This window comes from Rattus norvegicus, chromosome 3 (assembly GCF_036323735.1).
Source record: "Rattus norvegicus strain BN/NHsdMcwi chromosome 3, GRCr8, whole genome shotgun sequence".
NCBI lineage: Eukaryota > Metazoa > Chordata > Mammalia > Rodentia > Muridae > Rattus > Rattus norvegicus.
In genome coordinates this window covers 64,995,620-65,012,084 of record NC_086021.1, presented here as the reverse complement: position 1 = coordinate 65,012,084, position 16,465 = coordinate 64,995,620, and the positions used below count along the sequence as shown (strand labels likewise).

Sequence of the window (16,465 nt, the reverse complement as noted above, 5' to 3'; positions counted from 1 at the left end):
TCTCTCTCTCTGTGTGTGTGTGTGTGTGTGTAGATTAAGAGCCAAAGAATGTTTTGTAGCCCTGAGATAGGTTCTGTAACAAACCCCAGCCATTTTCCTTACGTCATCTCTACCAGAAAAAAAAAAGTCTCTTCTACTGTGCATTCATTTCCTTTTACTATCTCTATTCACATAGCAATCACCTATCACATTTACCAGAGGGGTGTGGATGCTAATCAGATGGACTGTGTATTCCTCAAGAGCTATTGTTTGTCCTCTACCGACACATACTTGTAATTTCTAACCTTAAAAACATAATACACACAAATATAAGCTGTAAATTTTCCAGACACAAAAGAACTGTAAAGCACTCTATAAATAATAAACTGTGCAGTGGGTATCATGAAGTTCATGCAGCCAGTGAACTGTCACAGAATGCTTTAACTGATCTTCTTTTCTTTTTCTTTTTTCTCTGTCTTCAGACACCAGAAGAGGGCATCGGATGCCATTACAGATGGTTATGAGCCACCATGTGGTTGCTGGGAATTGAACTCTGGACCTCTAGAGCCATCTCTCCAGCCTACTTTAGTTAGTTTTCAGTAAAATCTCCTTATTGTTTGGTTTCTGGATTTCGGTTCTGGTTTCTGTTATTGGGGCCCTGTGTTGTACACAGATGCTGTACCACTGAGCTGCACCCTGTTCACCACGCTCCTGTTCAGTGTTCCTAACAGCAGCCCTATTAGGTTTTGAGTAGATGTCATTCTGACATGAGAGCTCATTGTTATTCTTGTTTAATTAAATGAGTAAGACAAAAGTGCAACAACAAATATGGACGTTGGGTCCCAGTGTGTGGCAGTGCTCTCCCGTCATAACCAGTGGAGACAGGAAGATAAAGAATTTAAGGACAACAAACAAAAAGAAAATGAAAACTACATCAATAAAAAGATGTGTGTTGAAAGTCTTTATCAGTGTCAACAACTTGCTGTATTGTTCATAATTTTCAAATATTAGATTATATTTTCATTTTTTGGTTATTTCAGTATAACACTTCAAATTTTATTCACTATATATTGTCACTATATACAATATGATATATAGTATACATAGTTATATATTAGATCACTATAATATATAATATAATACTATATATTTATAGCATTACGTATATTTTATATTTTATATATATATTATTGCATAACACACACACACACACACACACACACACACACACCCCATTTTGAGTCAGGATTTCATTATGTAGCCTTGGCTGGCCTGGACCCCACAGATGCCCACCTACCTGCCTCTGCCTTCTGAGTGCTGGAATTAAAGGTATATGCTACCATACCTAGTTCCCATTCCTGGCTTAAATCTAGACCAGTGATTCTCAACCTTCCTAATGTTACGGTTCCTTAATACAGTTCCTCATGTTGTGGTGACCCCCAATCAAAAAGTAATTTTTGTTGTATTTCATGTGTATAATTTTGCTACTGTCATAAATTGTAATATAAATAGCTGATATTCAAGCCCTGTGGAAGGGTCGTTCAGCTCACTGAAGACCAAAGGGGTGGAAGCCTACAGGCTGAGAAATACTGTTCTAGACTATTAACAAAACTTGTAGGAGCACATCCATGGTATGGCTATCCCATCCCAGCCCGTTTCATCCGACCAGTGTGATATCTCTGACCAGAGCTGGGAAGATGCAGGAGCCTTACTGTGTGCTTACGGTGGTTTGAGTAAGAATGCACTCCATGGGCTCATCTCTTTGAACATAGTCACCAGGGAGTGACAGTGTTTGGAAGGACTGGAAAGATTAGGTACGATCTTATTGGAAGAAGTGTGTCATTTGGTGGGGGGTGTGGGCTTTCAAAAGCCCCTGGCAAACCCAGAGCCTCTCTCTTTCTGATGACCTGGGTGTAGCTCTTGACACTTAGTACTTCCCTGCACGATGCCATGTCTCCCACCATGATGATAATGTTTAACAGATTCCTGGCTGTCCTGGACTTGGTTCATAGACCAGGTTAGCCTCAAATTCACAGAGCTCCACCTGCCTCCGACTCTGGAGCTGAGATTAAAGTGGTGAGCCCCCATGCCTGGCCCTGCCTCCGACTCTGGAGCTGAGATTAAAGTGGTGAGCCCCCATGCCTGGCCCTGCCTCCGACTCTGGAGCTGAGATTAAAGTGGTGAGCCCCCATGCCTGACTCTTTGCTTATCAATTCTTAAAATAAGGAGTTGGGGCTGGGTTCTTTAGTGGAGGAGCACTTCCATTATATGCATTTGGAGCTGTAAATGCCATAGATTCCATCCCCAGCATTGCAAAAAGGGCAACAGTAATGGGCTGCTCTTCCAGAGGACCTGGGATCCATTCCCAGCATGAGGATGGCTCACAGCCATCTGTAACTGCAACCCCTGGGGATCTGACACCCCCATCTTGCCTCCTCTGATAGCAGGCACACCTGAGGTACACAGACATACATATAGGCAAAACAGCCAAACACACAACCAAAACAAACAGATGGATAAAAGAACAGCAAACCCCTAAGAAACAATGAGGTGTTCCTGTTACACTTGGTATAAAAAAGTGTCTGCCATGTGGTGCCAGTGTGACCCATGCCTTTAATGCCAGCACTTGGGAGGCAGAAGCTGTCAGATCTCGGTGAGTTTCAGTCTGGTGTACAGAGTAATTCTAGAACAGCCAGGGCTACACAGGGAAACCTGAAAAACAAAACAAAACAAAACAAACAAAATATGCCCCCCATTGGTTTACGTTTAAACCCCTTCGTTCTACAGCTAGCAGCAGTTTTAGGCGGTTATACCCTTGGAGTTCAGACTGACCTTGAAGAAGTAGATCTATTGGTGGCAGGCCTTGGGCTTTACATCCTGGCACCACTTCCTGTGCTGTCCTAGCTTCCTGTTCTGCTGAAGTGGCAGCAGCCTGGCCTCCACCATGCATTCCCTCTGTGATTGGCTACTTCCCTAAACTGGAGAGCCAAAATACACCCCTCCTCCCTGAATCTGACTCTGTCAGGAATTTGGTCAGTGTAAGAAGGGTAACTAATATAGATCTTTCCCTAGCTGAAAGTGAGACTTTGAAGAAAAATACTTGCTATGATTGACCTATTACTGTGGCTTTTAATGACGTACATCGTCTCCTGTGGCCAATGGCAGATGTTCATATTGGTGTCCTTGAATTGACTCCCAAGTCCTCTAGACAAGGCATCAACCACTGTTAATGGTTTCCATACTTAGTAGTATGGCAGGGTATTCTAAATTCATCCCAAGTATTTCTGCCCCAAACTTGGAATCAGCTCTTGCTTCTGGGAATTCGCACAGGCAGATGGTGTTTAGATGCTGTAACCTGAGTACTATGGCTGTATGCTGGGTGAAATCACACTAGTCCCCGCTTCTTGATATTTACAGTGGGCACATGCTAAGAAATAGACAGTTTTAAATATAAACCTTAGAACGAGTTCATTTTAAAGCAGAACAGTTTTTCATGTTTCCCATTTGGCCCACATCAAAGGTTAATTTCCCCAAACACTAGTTTATTTATTTGCTCATTCTTAGACTATGCATGAAGACCCCAAGGGCAATAGCACAAAGACATTGTTACTGATAAGAGTAGCAATTTATAGTTACTTTGAGATCTTTTTCTTAGGCTACTGCAGGAGGATTGTATTGTTTGAGACTATGATTCCGCTGTGCTTACTTGGTGCCTGCTGGAGGCTGAATGCAGGCGCACGCGTGTTAAGTGTGTTCCATCCAGCTACACCCCAAGCCCTCATAGTGTTTTTAAAAGACATGGTTAATTCTTTTCTGTACAGTTTCGCCATCAGATACAAGTTTGTCATTTCATGTAGTATCTTTTAAATACTTGATTCTTGTTTGATTTCATAAAGTTCTCCAGCCCTGTCTACTGAACAGATTTGAGAAAGTCACAAACTGTGTTTCTTTTGCCACCCTACCCTGCCTTCTCCTGGGTAAGCTTGTATTTGAGGTTTCAATGTATCATTCACTTGACAAAAGTCTAGGTAAGATCAGATGATGGAGAGCACACAAGCTTTCCTCCTGCCTGCTTTTGGTTTATTTCTTAGCTTTTTCTATTAATGAGCTGAACCTATACACCCAATTTTCATCATTTTTGAGTCAGATTTCTGAAAGTGAGATTTGCTATTCTGAAAGTACATATGTGTATAACTCTGTTAGAAGCTGTGAATTTCTCCCTTGTTGGGATTTTCTTCTCCATTATGTACTCAAGTAAACTACATGTAAAAATGGGGTATGGGCACACCCCATTCCTCATTCCTCACAAGAACTTTTCTAAGAGGCTGTCCTGTAAAACTTAGCCTTTTTTTTTTTTTTTTGCAAACTAATGGATGAGAAATAGTATCTGAGTGATTTAATTTGTATTTCTCATACAAAGGTTGTGTTTTTTTTTTTTTTTTTTTTTAAATTTTTTAAGATTTATTTATTTGTAAGTACATTGTAGCTGTCTTCAGACCAGAAGAGGGCATCAGATCTCACTACAGATGGTTGTGAGCCACCATGTGGTTGCTGGGAATTGAACTCAGGACCTCTGGAAGAGCAGTCAGTGCTCTTAGCCACTGAGCCATCTCTCCAGCCCAAAGGTTGTGTTTTTACTTAAGGAAACATTTGCATTCTTTTCATGTAAAATATGTTTCTTTCTCTTGCATTTTGCTGCCCAGTTATTTTCCTCTGTTGAAAAATACTCATTTTATGTCAGGTTATTAGTTATGTGTATGTGGAAAAGTCCCTTTCACAGTTCATCATTCATGTTTGTACTTTGCTCTTGAGGGGCCCCCCTTTTTCATAAAGTTTATTTTATGTAATGAAATTCAGCAGTCTTTGAGTTTATTGTATATGATTTCAACATGGCTAGGAAGGTTTTCCCTGTCTCTAAGGGATTCCCACAGAGTTCTACACTACAAGATGCACATTTTATATGGAAACAGCTCATCTCTTTGAAAATGATTCTTGGAAAGATCGAAGTTTATCTTTTTCAGTATGGAAACATGGTGATTTAAAGACTAAAGTCTGTCTGTGTCCCACTGTGAGACACACCTTTTGTCTGTGTTACATTCATGTCGTCACATGAGTCGGCTCTACTTCCTTGTCACTTACTAACAGCTAACTTTTAATGCTTCACAATAATTCAATGTCTAGTCTGATTGGCCTCCACTCTGTTTTTATTTTTAAAGCTTTCTTTTCCCCATGAATGTTGAAATCAGTTTCTGCTTATGGTAGTTACCACAAACACCTTTAGAGAGGAAGTCAAGTGTGGGGAGGCCAGGTGACAGTGGGTGAGTGAAGAAGAAACAGGAAGGGAAGAAGAGCCCAGCTTGCTAGGGAATCTTTGTTCTATAGTTGGGTATATATGTTTGGAAGAAGTTTTATACTTGACTTTGATAGCTACCATCAAAATTAAAAGCCTGTTGAACTAAACACAGTGTTAAACTCTGATTGCCACCCGACTTGGGACGGGCATTTTCCTACACATCCGGGACTGCACTTCGTGACTCCAGCATCAACCCAGTGCCCTCAGCTAGAAATCCCTCTAGCCCTCCCCACCTCATTCTTCACCTTGATTCTGTTGTCCTTTAGTCCCACTGAAAATTTGCCCCAGATCATCAGAGTTTAAGCCTCCAATGCCACTCCCTCTTGCAGAGTCTTTGGTGAATTGTTTATTTCACTGTATTATTTGTTATTTATTACTTGGACTTATAGTCTTGCTGTGTAACCCATGCCAGACTTAGACTCGTGGACTCTCCCTCAGTGTGCCAGCGGCTGGGATGACAGGCCTGCACCGCTACTCTAAACTAAACAATCTCTTCATACTCCAGCCCGTCATTTGCACCGCCTGCACAGTTATTATTCCTTTAAACCAAGGTCAATCATGTTAATCCTTTACTAACATTTGCTGGCTCTCAGGATAAATCCCCCACCTTACCATAAACCTTAGCCTCTCAGTATCAGATCGCAGCCTCCTATACGGCCTCATGCGCGGCCGTCTCATCATCGCTGTCATTTCTTCATTCCTCATACTGAAAGCTCCTATTTAATTACATTTCTTTATTTCATTATTATTATTATTATTATTATTATTATTATTATTTTGTTTTTCAAAATAAGGTTTCTCTGTGTAGCACTGGCTGTCCTGGAATTTACTCTATAGCTCACCCTTGAATTTAGAGATCCACCTGCCTCTGCCTTTCAAGTACTAGAATTAAAGGCCTGTACCCTCACAGCCCATCCTAACTGCATTGCCCAGCAGGAGATGTGTAAACAGTGATTCTTGTGTTTAGAATACCTCTCTCCCCTCAATCCCTAACCTCTTGTCAGGCATCAAATGTAGTCTTTGATAAAGCCTTTTAATCCTAGTCAGAATTTAGTAACTCCACTTTTAATCTCACAAAACTTTGTGTTTTTATAAAGTTGGTTGTCTCTTAGGAATTTCACACTTTCAACATCAAACAGAAAGTGAGTTCTTCATGTTTTTGCACCTTCTCACACAGTGCATAGCATACAGCAAGCGCTCAAGCATAGCATACAGCAAGCACTCAAATGTCTGCTCAGTGAGTAAAAACAGAGCTTCATTAGCATTGGAACAGAAACAAGATACAACCTGGCTAGCTCAGTGCACTACAGAGCTGTGTCCTGATGCTTCCTAACCAATGTTGTGGTGCCCCCAACCGTTGTTATTTTGTTGCTTCTTTAAACTGTAATTTTGCTACTGTTGTGAATCATAATGAAAGTATGATATTTGACCCTGAATGGGATCAAGACCCACAGGTTGAGAATCTCTACTACAGAGACCATTCTCGTGTGTGTGTGTGTGTGTGTGTGTGTGTGTGTGTGTGTGTGTGTGTGTGTGTGGTGTGTTCAGACAGAATCCTTAGTCTTCAGAACCACTGGCAGTAATGGACCTCTCTACCGTGGTCCTTAAGCCAGATGCTGCTTTATAGGACAGGCACAACACGTTAGAGTTCAGAGTGTGCATAGTAGTCTGTAGGGCAGGGAGATGGCACACAGAGGCTCGGAATTAAGATCGGAAGAGATTGCTCCATCATTAAGTCCTCTCACCACTGTGCACATGGTTAAGTGCTGAATTAGGTGATCTCAGGTAGAAGACAAAGTGCTGTGAGAACTGAATAATTTTATAACTATAGTAATTATTCTATCAACTCCTCAGTTAATCAGTGGAAAGATCAAAGAGAAAACACGGAAAGGGATGACAGGATCTCCACAAAAAGCAGAGCACATCTTTGTCTGAACCTATCAGTGCTGGAGTGATACAGCTTGAGGTTCCTAGTATCTCATTACCTTAAAGTATCAGTTTTAAAATATAGGCTAAATTGTCCAGCATGGTGGCACATGCCTGTAATCCTAGCACTCAGAAGGCAGAGGCAGGTGGATCTCCGTGAGTCCCAGGCCAGCCTGGTCTACAGGGTGAGTTCTTGGACAGCCATAGCTATGTAGAGAGACTGTCTCAAACAAAACAAAGTGTGTGTGTAATATTGGACAATGAATTGCTTTCAATGACCAAATAACAATGGAAGGACCCAAAGCTGTATTTTAATATAAAAATGAAGTTTTTATTATTGATAGGAAAATATAGAAATTGGTTTAGAATTTGGGGTGCTAAATATTGATTTACATCAAACTTTATGTTTGATGGCAGTTTGAGACTGCTACCAAAGTATTTCCTGATTGTATAAGAAACTCTTGATTATAAGTTTTCACATGTTCTGAATAAAACTTCACTATAACCACTTCTTGCATTCACAGCTTTTAAAGAGGCAAGGCTCATTTTGCTGTATGTCACAACCAGGGAAATGACAACTTTTTGTTGGTGGTAGCTTCAATATAAATTTCGTGTGCACACTTTTAAAGCATTTTGAACTCTGGTTCTATAATCATTCACAGGATTGATACTCTTTCATAGTACTAGTTGATTATTATGTGTACACATATATTTTTATGATGTTTCCACAATTTAGTTACTGTACTTTTCCCCTTAGCCCCCACACTAAAAGTCAAGTCATGTAAATTACGTATCCTTATGAGACCCATTGTTTAGGAACCAACTTAGCATCTATGGACCATATTTTACTTAAAAATATTGTAAAAATACATATTTGGGTGTATTTGTATGACATATTTAAGCAGAATAACATTCTGGGTTGTAGAAGTTATGGTGTACTAGTCATCTTTGTTTAGAGAGAACTGCATCTTAAGAGAATACTGAAAATCAAGACAACTTGAAAACATTCTTTTCTTATTCTCCTAAACTAATGTTAACTAGGCAAAGTGTCAGTAACAAATATTGAAATATCAACATTCTACTTTATATACAGAAATATTGCTCAATCCCATTTGAGTAGTGACCACCGTTGTAGAATAATAAGAGACTTTTTCGATATGACTTAGGATCCTAGTCTACATGCTCCCATCCACACCTAAACTTAATCCATGTTTATCTGGACAGTATTAGTCAATCTGAGATGCTGGAATTGTTGACCTGGTCATACATGTGTACAGCTTGGCCTCTGAGTTAATTAAATACGAGTTAATAATATATTGTAAGAGAATTGTGGTCTTTATTACAGTTATTAGGTAGTTACTGAAATCATAGTTTGTAAGGAATGCAGAGCATGGCAAACTCAGGATTAAAGCATGCATGTGAACCTCAGGCCAGCTTTACTATAGAGACAGTTTGCTGCTAAAAGAGAAATTGTATGTCATTGAAATTAAATGCTTTTCTGGGGATGGAAGATTCCAGTTTTTAATGAAATTACTGAGTGTGGTGTAGTGAAGTGATTAAAATCTGTATTCCGGGAATGTGGCAGGGGAAAAAAATCAATAAGTGCTAGCACAGCTTTGCTGCTCAATGTGAATCCTAAGATTGAAATAAACTACTACAAAAATAATAATTAAAAACATATCAGCACATTAATTTATTTAGCATCAGTCTCCCGAGACATCATCTTCACTAATTTTTAGCATACATTACTATGTAATGAGCAGCCGTCTTTTCAGATGCCCCCATTAGACAGCAGCATTGCTGCCCTTCCCCCACGCTCCTGCCTCGCAATCATTGTGCTTGCACTTATTATGTTACAAATGACCGAGGTAAGGCTGACATTCTCAGTGCTGCAAAAAGACCTAGTCTGCCAGCTTTTTTTTCTTCCTAATGAAGCAGCTTTGTGAAATCTCCCCATGTGTTAATACTAATGAAGATCCTCCAGCACAATTAAAATCACAGCCAGTGGTTGAGGAGGAAACATAGAACAATAGCATCTTTTAAGATACATCTAGCCACATATGTATGCATAAAATAATATATGTTCAAATTATTCTCCCACAACTAAATTTTTACTTAGTTTTCATCCTGAAAACTAAATTATCTAATTTGTAATTACACAAACTTCAAGAGTTTTATTGTGTTCTTAAGGGGAAAAAGAACACCTTAATGGTTTTTAAAAATTACCTTTCTTTCTTCGTGGGTGATAACGTGTACCAAGGTTAAAAAATTTTCTCTTTCAAATCGCTTTTTAGGAGGCTTCGGGTACACTGTTGCAGGGAACGGGGTGTTCTTTACCTTTAGTTTAACTTGATTGGTTGAAGGGAATTGGGGAGTGGAAGGTTAAAAACTGAGACAGCCAGCTGATATTCTGGGGCTCAGATAGAGCACAGCGCGTTTAGTTGGTAATGGGCTACTGGTCTTTTAAAGTGTTTAGTTCTTACAGTTAAACTACCCCCCCAACTAGAAAAAATGAAATTATGGCGTACATATTATACAAATAACTGTTAAAGGGCTTAGTGTTTAAATGTCTTTTATTTGAATATTATTTTGACTCACATCATGAATATCACAACCAGTTTAATTCGTCCATGGAAAAGCATTAGTAGTTTACCTTGAGATCGCCTTGCGCCCTTTTTTGAACCCTAACATGCATAAATTCTTGGCATATTAATTTAGCGTGTAGGCTCCACCACAATTCCTAGTTTACAAACATAAAAGTTGGAGGGGATGGCTAATCTATATTCTCTAACAGTCCGTTTACGTTTTTTAAAAATTAAGTATTCAGTTCTGTTTTGGTCCCCCCCACCCCCGAAAAGCAAAACAAAACATTTAAGTTTCTTAACTTTTTCCTGGGACGAGGAGCGGTGCAAACTCAAAGATACAGTATTCTTGGATTGAAGCAGCAGCCCCCTCCCTTGGCTCCTTTTAGAGCTGATAGGTCATTTATTATTGGAACTGAAATGGTATAAACAATTCTCTCGCTCTTTTTTCCCTTGTTAACAGCAACTTTCATTGTTAGAGAGAGGAGAGAGAGAGAAGCCTTGTTGGTTGACGTCACTTGGTTCATGAAGCCTTCGCCTAGAAGTGAAGCTGCTGAACAAACCTTGCGAAGAATCATCTCCTGCTTCAATCTGCTGCCGGATAGGAACTAATCAGAGAGAGAGCGGCGGAAGACGGGGACGGAGGGAGCCAGGGCTTTCGCGATCACGGATCTCACCTCCACTCCAACTCCCTAGACTTTCTTGCAGAAATTATAAGAGAAATAAGGAGGCGGTGGGGATTCGAAAAGCTTAGCCCGCACCCGGGAAGGGCGAAAATCCCTTTCCCCGCAACTCAGTTCGAAAGTGAAGGTGAGTTTGAGAGCCGGGGTGCGAGGGTGCGGGAGAGGTGGGTTCCGGGCGGAGAGCGGCGGCTGTGGGCTGGAACCCTCCCGAGGCGCCGGCCGCTGTTTACCCGCGCCGCCCGGTGTGTCTCTTTGTTGTGCGGGCTGCGACGCAGCGGTGGCTCTGGGGTCCCGACTAGAGTCCCGGGCGGAGGGCGCGGGGCCCTGGTCCCGGGCGGGGTGGGGGGTGCGGGCTCCTCGGAACGGAAACTTTGCTGGGAGTGCGGGCGCGGGCCGCCGGGCCTCGTCCCTCCATTGTGCCTGCCGCCCTCGCCGCCGGCCTCGCGGCGTCCTCCAGCCCGGCTCGCTGCGGCGCCCCGCGGGGCAGTTCCCGAGGCGCCGGGCCCTGGCCGCCTCCGCCACCGCCCCCGGCCGGCAGCCTCGCGCCGCCGACCCGCGCCAGGCCGCCCGGGCTCCGGAGCCGGGTGGGGGTGGGGTCGCGGCTCCGGGTGGCGGGTACCCGGCGGCTCGGCTTCGGGCGGGCTCCGGGCGTCCCGGGGCCGCGGCGGCCTGGCGGGCTGGGCTCCCGGCCCTCGGTCTCCGCGCCCTCCCCCGCGGCGCCCCGCTCCCCTCCCCTAAAGTAGTTCTGCGAACCCCGGAATTGGGATCGGGAAAGGCTAGGAAGTGTGCCGAGACTCGGAGCCGGCCCCGCGGGGTGGGGGCTGGCTCCTCTTCCCCTCTCCTCGGTGTTTATCTTTTGTGTGTTGTTTCCTTGTAAAGAGAGAAGCAGCTGCAGTCCGTGGCCGAGTTGTTGAAATTTATCCCTTTGTGTATATTACAATATCCTCCATTTTTCCCCCTGCCCTCTAAACAACAAGCGTTTCGCCATCTTGGGCAATTTTTATTCCCAAGTCTGTCTCTCTCCCTCTCTCTTAATTTTTAAGGAAGGGAAAGAAGCCATAGAAATGCAAAAAGTGTGCCTGGATGAGGCTCAAAGTTTAGGAACGGTTCAGGGGGCCATGTGACGTCATGTAAACTTTTATCAAGAAAATTTCCCCAAAGTGGTTTTCGTTTTCCTCAAAATTTTTTCATTTTTCGGAATCGTTTAACTTAGAGTCTAGTGGTCAGTTATGTAGTTTATTTTTGTATTTTGCATTCAGAACGGATCGCAAAACTCTTCATGTTTGGTAACAAGTGGAAGATTTTTTTTTTTAAATGATCAAAACTTTTACTGTGCCACTTAGTATTCACCTAGTTTTGTGCACGAGGGTTTTCTTTAAAATTTCCAGTGTATTTGTAACAATATAGTTCTTACGAGGTTCCACAGAGCTAACAAATTGAGCTTAGTTAATATGTATATATACATCGCTTGGGATATGTACGTCCCCTTTTATAATTGAGTTCTCTTTCGTGATATTTACGTTTTAAAAGAACTATAAGAATATCAGAACATTCAGATTCTTGATACTTTTACATCTTAGTAGTGAATATTAAAGTCAAAGGGTTGGCAAAAAATGTAGTTTAGCATATAAAAGGCAGAATTAACTTTAATAGATAATTTACTGTCTTTTGATATAAACTTTATTAACCATCATAAAAATAATGATACAGACTACAATCTAAATTTGTCTAAAATATAGTTTTCACCTTACCAAAAAAAAAAAAAAGTTGAGCTGGTCACATGACCCTACTTAATGATACACTCACTGAGGAGTATATAAATAGGCACAGTAAATTGAATGGGAAAGCGTAATTCTGTCTCCAGTAGTCATTTTCAGTCAGCATATTTACATCTCTCCTAACAGGGACATGAAACTGTCTGTATTTAATTTGCATTCCCTTTGTCTTCTGGGTTGGGGAAAAAACATTGACTACAATGAACTTACACAAAAAAGCTAATAGAAAAATTCTAACTACATTAAGGAGGGTGTCTAATATTGTCTAGTATACGAAAACTTTCATTGTAGATGGTATGTTTTAAGTGTCTGTAGAATATTCTGTGCTGTTCTCTGCTATTTACTCAGAAATTTGCTGCATGTAAAATGCTACATAGAAATCTTAACTGAATCGAATGTCTGCTCTTTAGTGAGTGGTAGGTAGGTGAAAAATGTTTAAATAGTTAAAAGCACATAGAACAGATGGCTCTAAATTATACATGCAACAAAGGACTAGAAGACTTGGCAGATTATAAATGGGAGCAACAGAGGATAAGCAGTTTAAGAAAATGGTAGTTAAGTCCGTTGCTGTCTCACACCTATTGTAAACACTGCTGCACAATCAATAATTTAGATGACGCTATGGCATTTGTGTGTCTCAGTAGAAAAGTAAGATTTTACAAATATTTGCAGCAAATGCTGATTGTAAAATGTATTTAAGCGATGGTGAAATTTTATTTTTTAGGAAATCAGGTTGTGTGCTTTTAAAACAGGAAGTTATTTATCAGAACTTAGTATGGTCATATAATGGTTTTCAGAGAAATAGGGCTAGGTTCATATTTTAAAACCCAGATAATGCGATCTGAAATGTTATTGGTTAAACTATTACATTGACTAGGCTAAGCTAGTGCATTCACTCTTTATAGTAGTGAAGATGGGGTCTTAGCTGCTCAGTCTTGGCAAATGCATTGATTACAATACTGTCAGCCTCATTTACTAAATAGTGTGAAGGGAAAGAATATATTTGAGTTTTCATATTTGAGTTTTGTACATTATGATTTGATTTGATGAATATAGTTTACTGTTTATTTGTAAATGTAAATATTTTGTGTAATTCTGGTCTTTCTTGAAGGATCAGAGTGTATTTAGCTTTTTCAAAAGAATAGAATATCTTAAAAAGTATGGGACTTAGCAGAAATTTGCTTTTAGTGTCTACAAGCCACTCACTTAGAGTGCACACAAGCTGTAAGGGGAGCTAGGGACTCTGAACGTGTTGCCCTTTCTCTCTTTTCTTTGTTTGCATGTTTATTATAGAGTTGCAGTGTAAAGGAGCAGATGTTTTGCCAAACATCCTGATGTGTTGCTTTTTCTTATGGGAGTGCATAGCTGCTCCTTCTGATGCATCAACTTGACAGCTGGTTGATTTCATGGAGCTGCTAAGAAGCCATTAGTGGTGTCATTGAATTGAAACAGAACAGTCACTCCCAGCTTGAACTGCAATTGTTAATGTCTTTGTTGCTACTTTTGTGTTACTATACAAGATGTGGATACCACAGTTGCACAGAAGTTCAAGGTTTCTGTCTTATCTCCTTGAGTCAGTGGAAGGTAGTATATTAGACCTTAATGACTCATAGGTGTAAAGATTTCATACAAGAAAGGGGTTTGAAATCGTAGTTTTAGAGTGATTGAACTAGTCTTTCTTAGAAAGCTACTAAAAAAAAAAAAAAAAGAGTCATGGCATAGGGCAAACAAAGTCAGAAAGTGGTGTGACCCTTGTAAGAAATTATGTAATCAGGGTTCAGTGATTTTTTTTTTAATATACTTAATTTCCTGAGGGATTAATCAAATTGTCTAGTAAGTATTTTAGGGTTTTTTTAATTACAGAAAATTAAATATTTTGAGTAACAAAGTCTTAAAATATTGTGCTTTATTTAATAAATATTAACTCACTTGGCTTAATGTTTCTTTAAACTTTTACTGTGGGAAATGATCAGAAAAGAAATACTTATTGGAGAATAGACCATTCTGCTTGTAATTTTCTAACGAGGCCAAGATTCATAAGACTTTAAAAATTCATGACTGTGTTCTAAATTATTCTCCTAGTAGCTATTTAATGATTTTCTTAAACTAAAATCATGCTTTTGTTGTCGAAAGAGCATTCTGTTTGTTTCGAGAGGCAGAGTCTTGACTGTAGCTTCTTGCTGGCTTCCACCAGGGTCTTTCCTTGGCCTCCTGAGGGCTGGCATCCCAGGCTTGTGCCACTTCTACCTGTGGCTTCAGCTCGCCCGTGACCTAGTATTCCAACTGCATCATTATCTTGGTGGTGCCTGAGCTTTGTACTTCTTCTAATTACTTGCATAGTTTTGTTGGTAGGAGGGGAAATACAAAGGAGCAAAGGGTAAGAATAGTCGTCTTGACAGGTACGTTGTGAGAAAGCTGGAAGGAAAGAAAACAATCAGTGGTGGTGACAGAATGTAGCGTATATTATTATTTTTGAGACCTTTTAAAAAATCCCAGTATTCATTGATTTTTTTTCAAAGTTTTAGATCTTGAAATAGAATAAAATTTAAGAACTCTTCAAAGAGTATAACTTACTTTAAAAAATAAATACATAAAATGTAAAGTTGAAAAAAATGTAAAATTGATCATTGGAAGGCTTAATTTGCTAAAATAAGTCCTATTAAAAAGACTTCGTGTAAAAAAGGGAAAAAAAAAAAAAGACTCCCCGTAAAGTGGTGGTCATGCTTTTAATGGCAGCTGTCTGAGTGAGTTCCAGGACAGCCAGGGCTACAGAGAGAAACCCTGCCTCAAATAAAACAACAGAAAATGACTTCTCTATAATATGAGCAAATTTTCAACTTGTATGACACACCTCTGAGTGATTCTGGGATTAGTTCCTCAAGTCCTAAGTCTACGGAGTCTTTGCTTTTAGGGAAGTCATGCGTCACTGTCACTAAAGTTAGAGTTTATCTTGGGTTGATATAGCATCCTAGTCTCTTTGTATGGTAGCCATAAAGTTCCTTGAAAACCAAGTCATTCTCCTGAATTAAACTGTGCGGGGTCATTTTAAAAGATTCATTTGATTATTTCTAATCATGTGTGTGTGTGGGGTTGGTAGTAGGATTTTGTGCAGGTACAGGCTTTTTTGAGTCACCCAGTATAGGTGCTGGAACTGAACACAGGCCCTCTGAGTTGCTGAGACATCTCTCTGGCCCTGTGACTAGCTTCTGAAGAAACATATTTACTTAACAGGTATTTCTGTCAGGGCAGATAGTCACACAAACGAAATTATGGTGAATTGCATTGTGTATTAATTATTTAAAGACACGAAGGTTTAGCTCGATGTCAGAGGTATATAGTACTTCCGGCATGTTCTTTCAGTAGAAGTCAGTATGATATTGTTAAGGGAGGACAATGCTGGGCGGGTCTGTATGAGTTTAAACTTGAATCCTCATGTGTTTCTGTACTTTGAAACTGGGGCTGGCTCGGTGTGAGAGTGCACACCTCTAATCCCAGGACGTGGGATCCCGAGGAAGGCAAATCTCTGGATTTGAGGTCAGCTTGTTCTAGGACAGCCCGAAAGCCAGGCCCACACAGAGAAACCCTGTCTCAAAAAACCTAAAAACAAAACAAAAACATAATAATACATGTGTAATAAGAATATTTCATTTCGAAAACAGAGTTATAAAATATTGGGAACATCTGCTAGAAGCAGGAATATTAAATGACTTTATATGATTTTTAAGTCTGCCTTGAGTTTTGTTTGATTTGTGACAACTCAAGAGTTTGAGCTATAAAATACTTAACGGTTACACTTAAAACTTCATTTTGAAATTTTAATGTCAGCTAAACATCTAGCTTTCAATAGGCATTTTATGACAGTATGAGGTGAAATAATTTTATCTTGTATTTTGCTCTTATTATATATTTTTGAAAATGAAGTTGTTTTTAAAATACTTCTTATATAAGGGTTGTCATATAATTTGGCCTTTGAGTGATATTCATTTAAATAAAAATTGCTGAGCAGTGAGGCTAATGATAAAGGTAATATATAGATATGAAGCCTTACTGATTTTGTTTGTGTAGTTTATAATGTAAGAAAGACACACATATGATTTGAAGAGAGTTCTGCCCTATGTCTACATAATTGTGTGGGTTTTTTCTTCTTTTTTCTCTTTTTCCACTTTC

The 16,465-nt window shown here is 40.1% G+C and overlaps 1 protein-coding gene across 42 annotated transcripts in view; it reads left to right on the top strand.

Annotated features, from left to right (window-relative positions):
* Baz2b (bromodomain adjacent to zinc finger domain, 2B) overlaps positions 1-16,465 on the top strand; it is a 241,564-nt gene that overhangs the window by 22,463 nt on the left and 202,636 nt on the right. For 28 of the 42 annotated variants that reach the window (XM_063284041.1, XM_063284024.1, XM_063284046.1 and 25 more), the window contains exon 1: positions 10,513-10,650. The gene's annotated coding sequence lies outside the window, so the exon portion shown is untranslated. Of the gene's footprint in view, positions 1-10,303; positions 10,651-16,465 lie in introns of those variants that run through there. The other 14 variants (XM_063284025.1, XM_063284010.1, XM_063284039.1 and 11 more) reach the window with 3 other exon arrangements.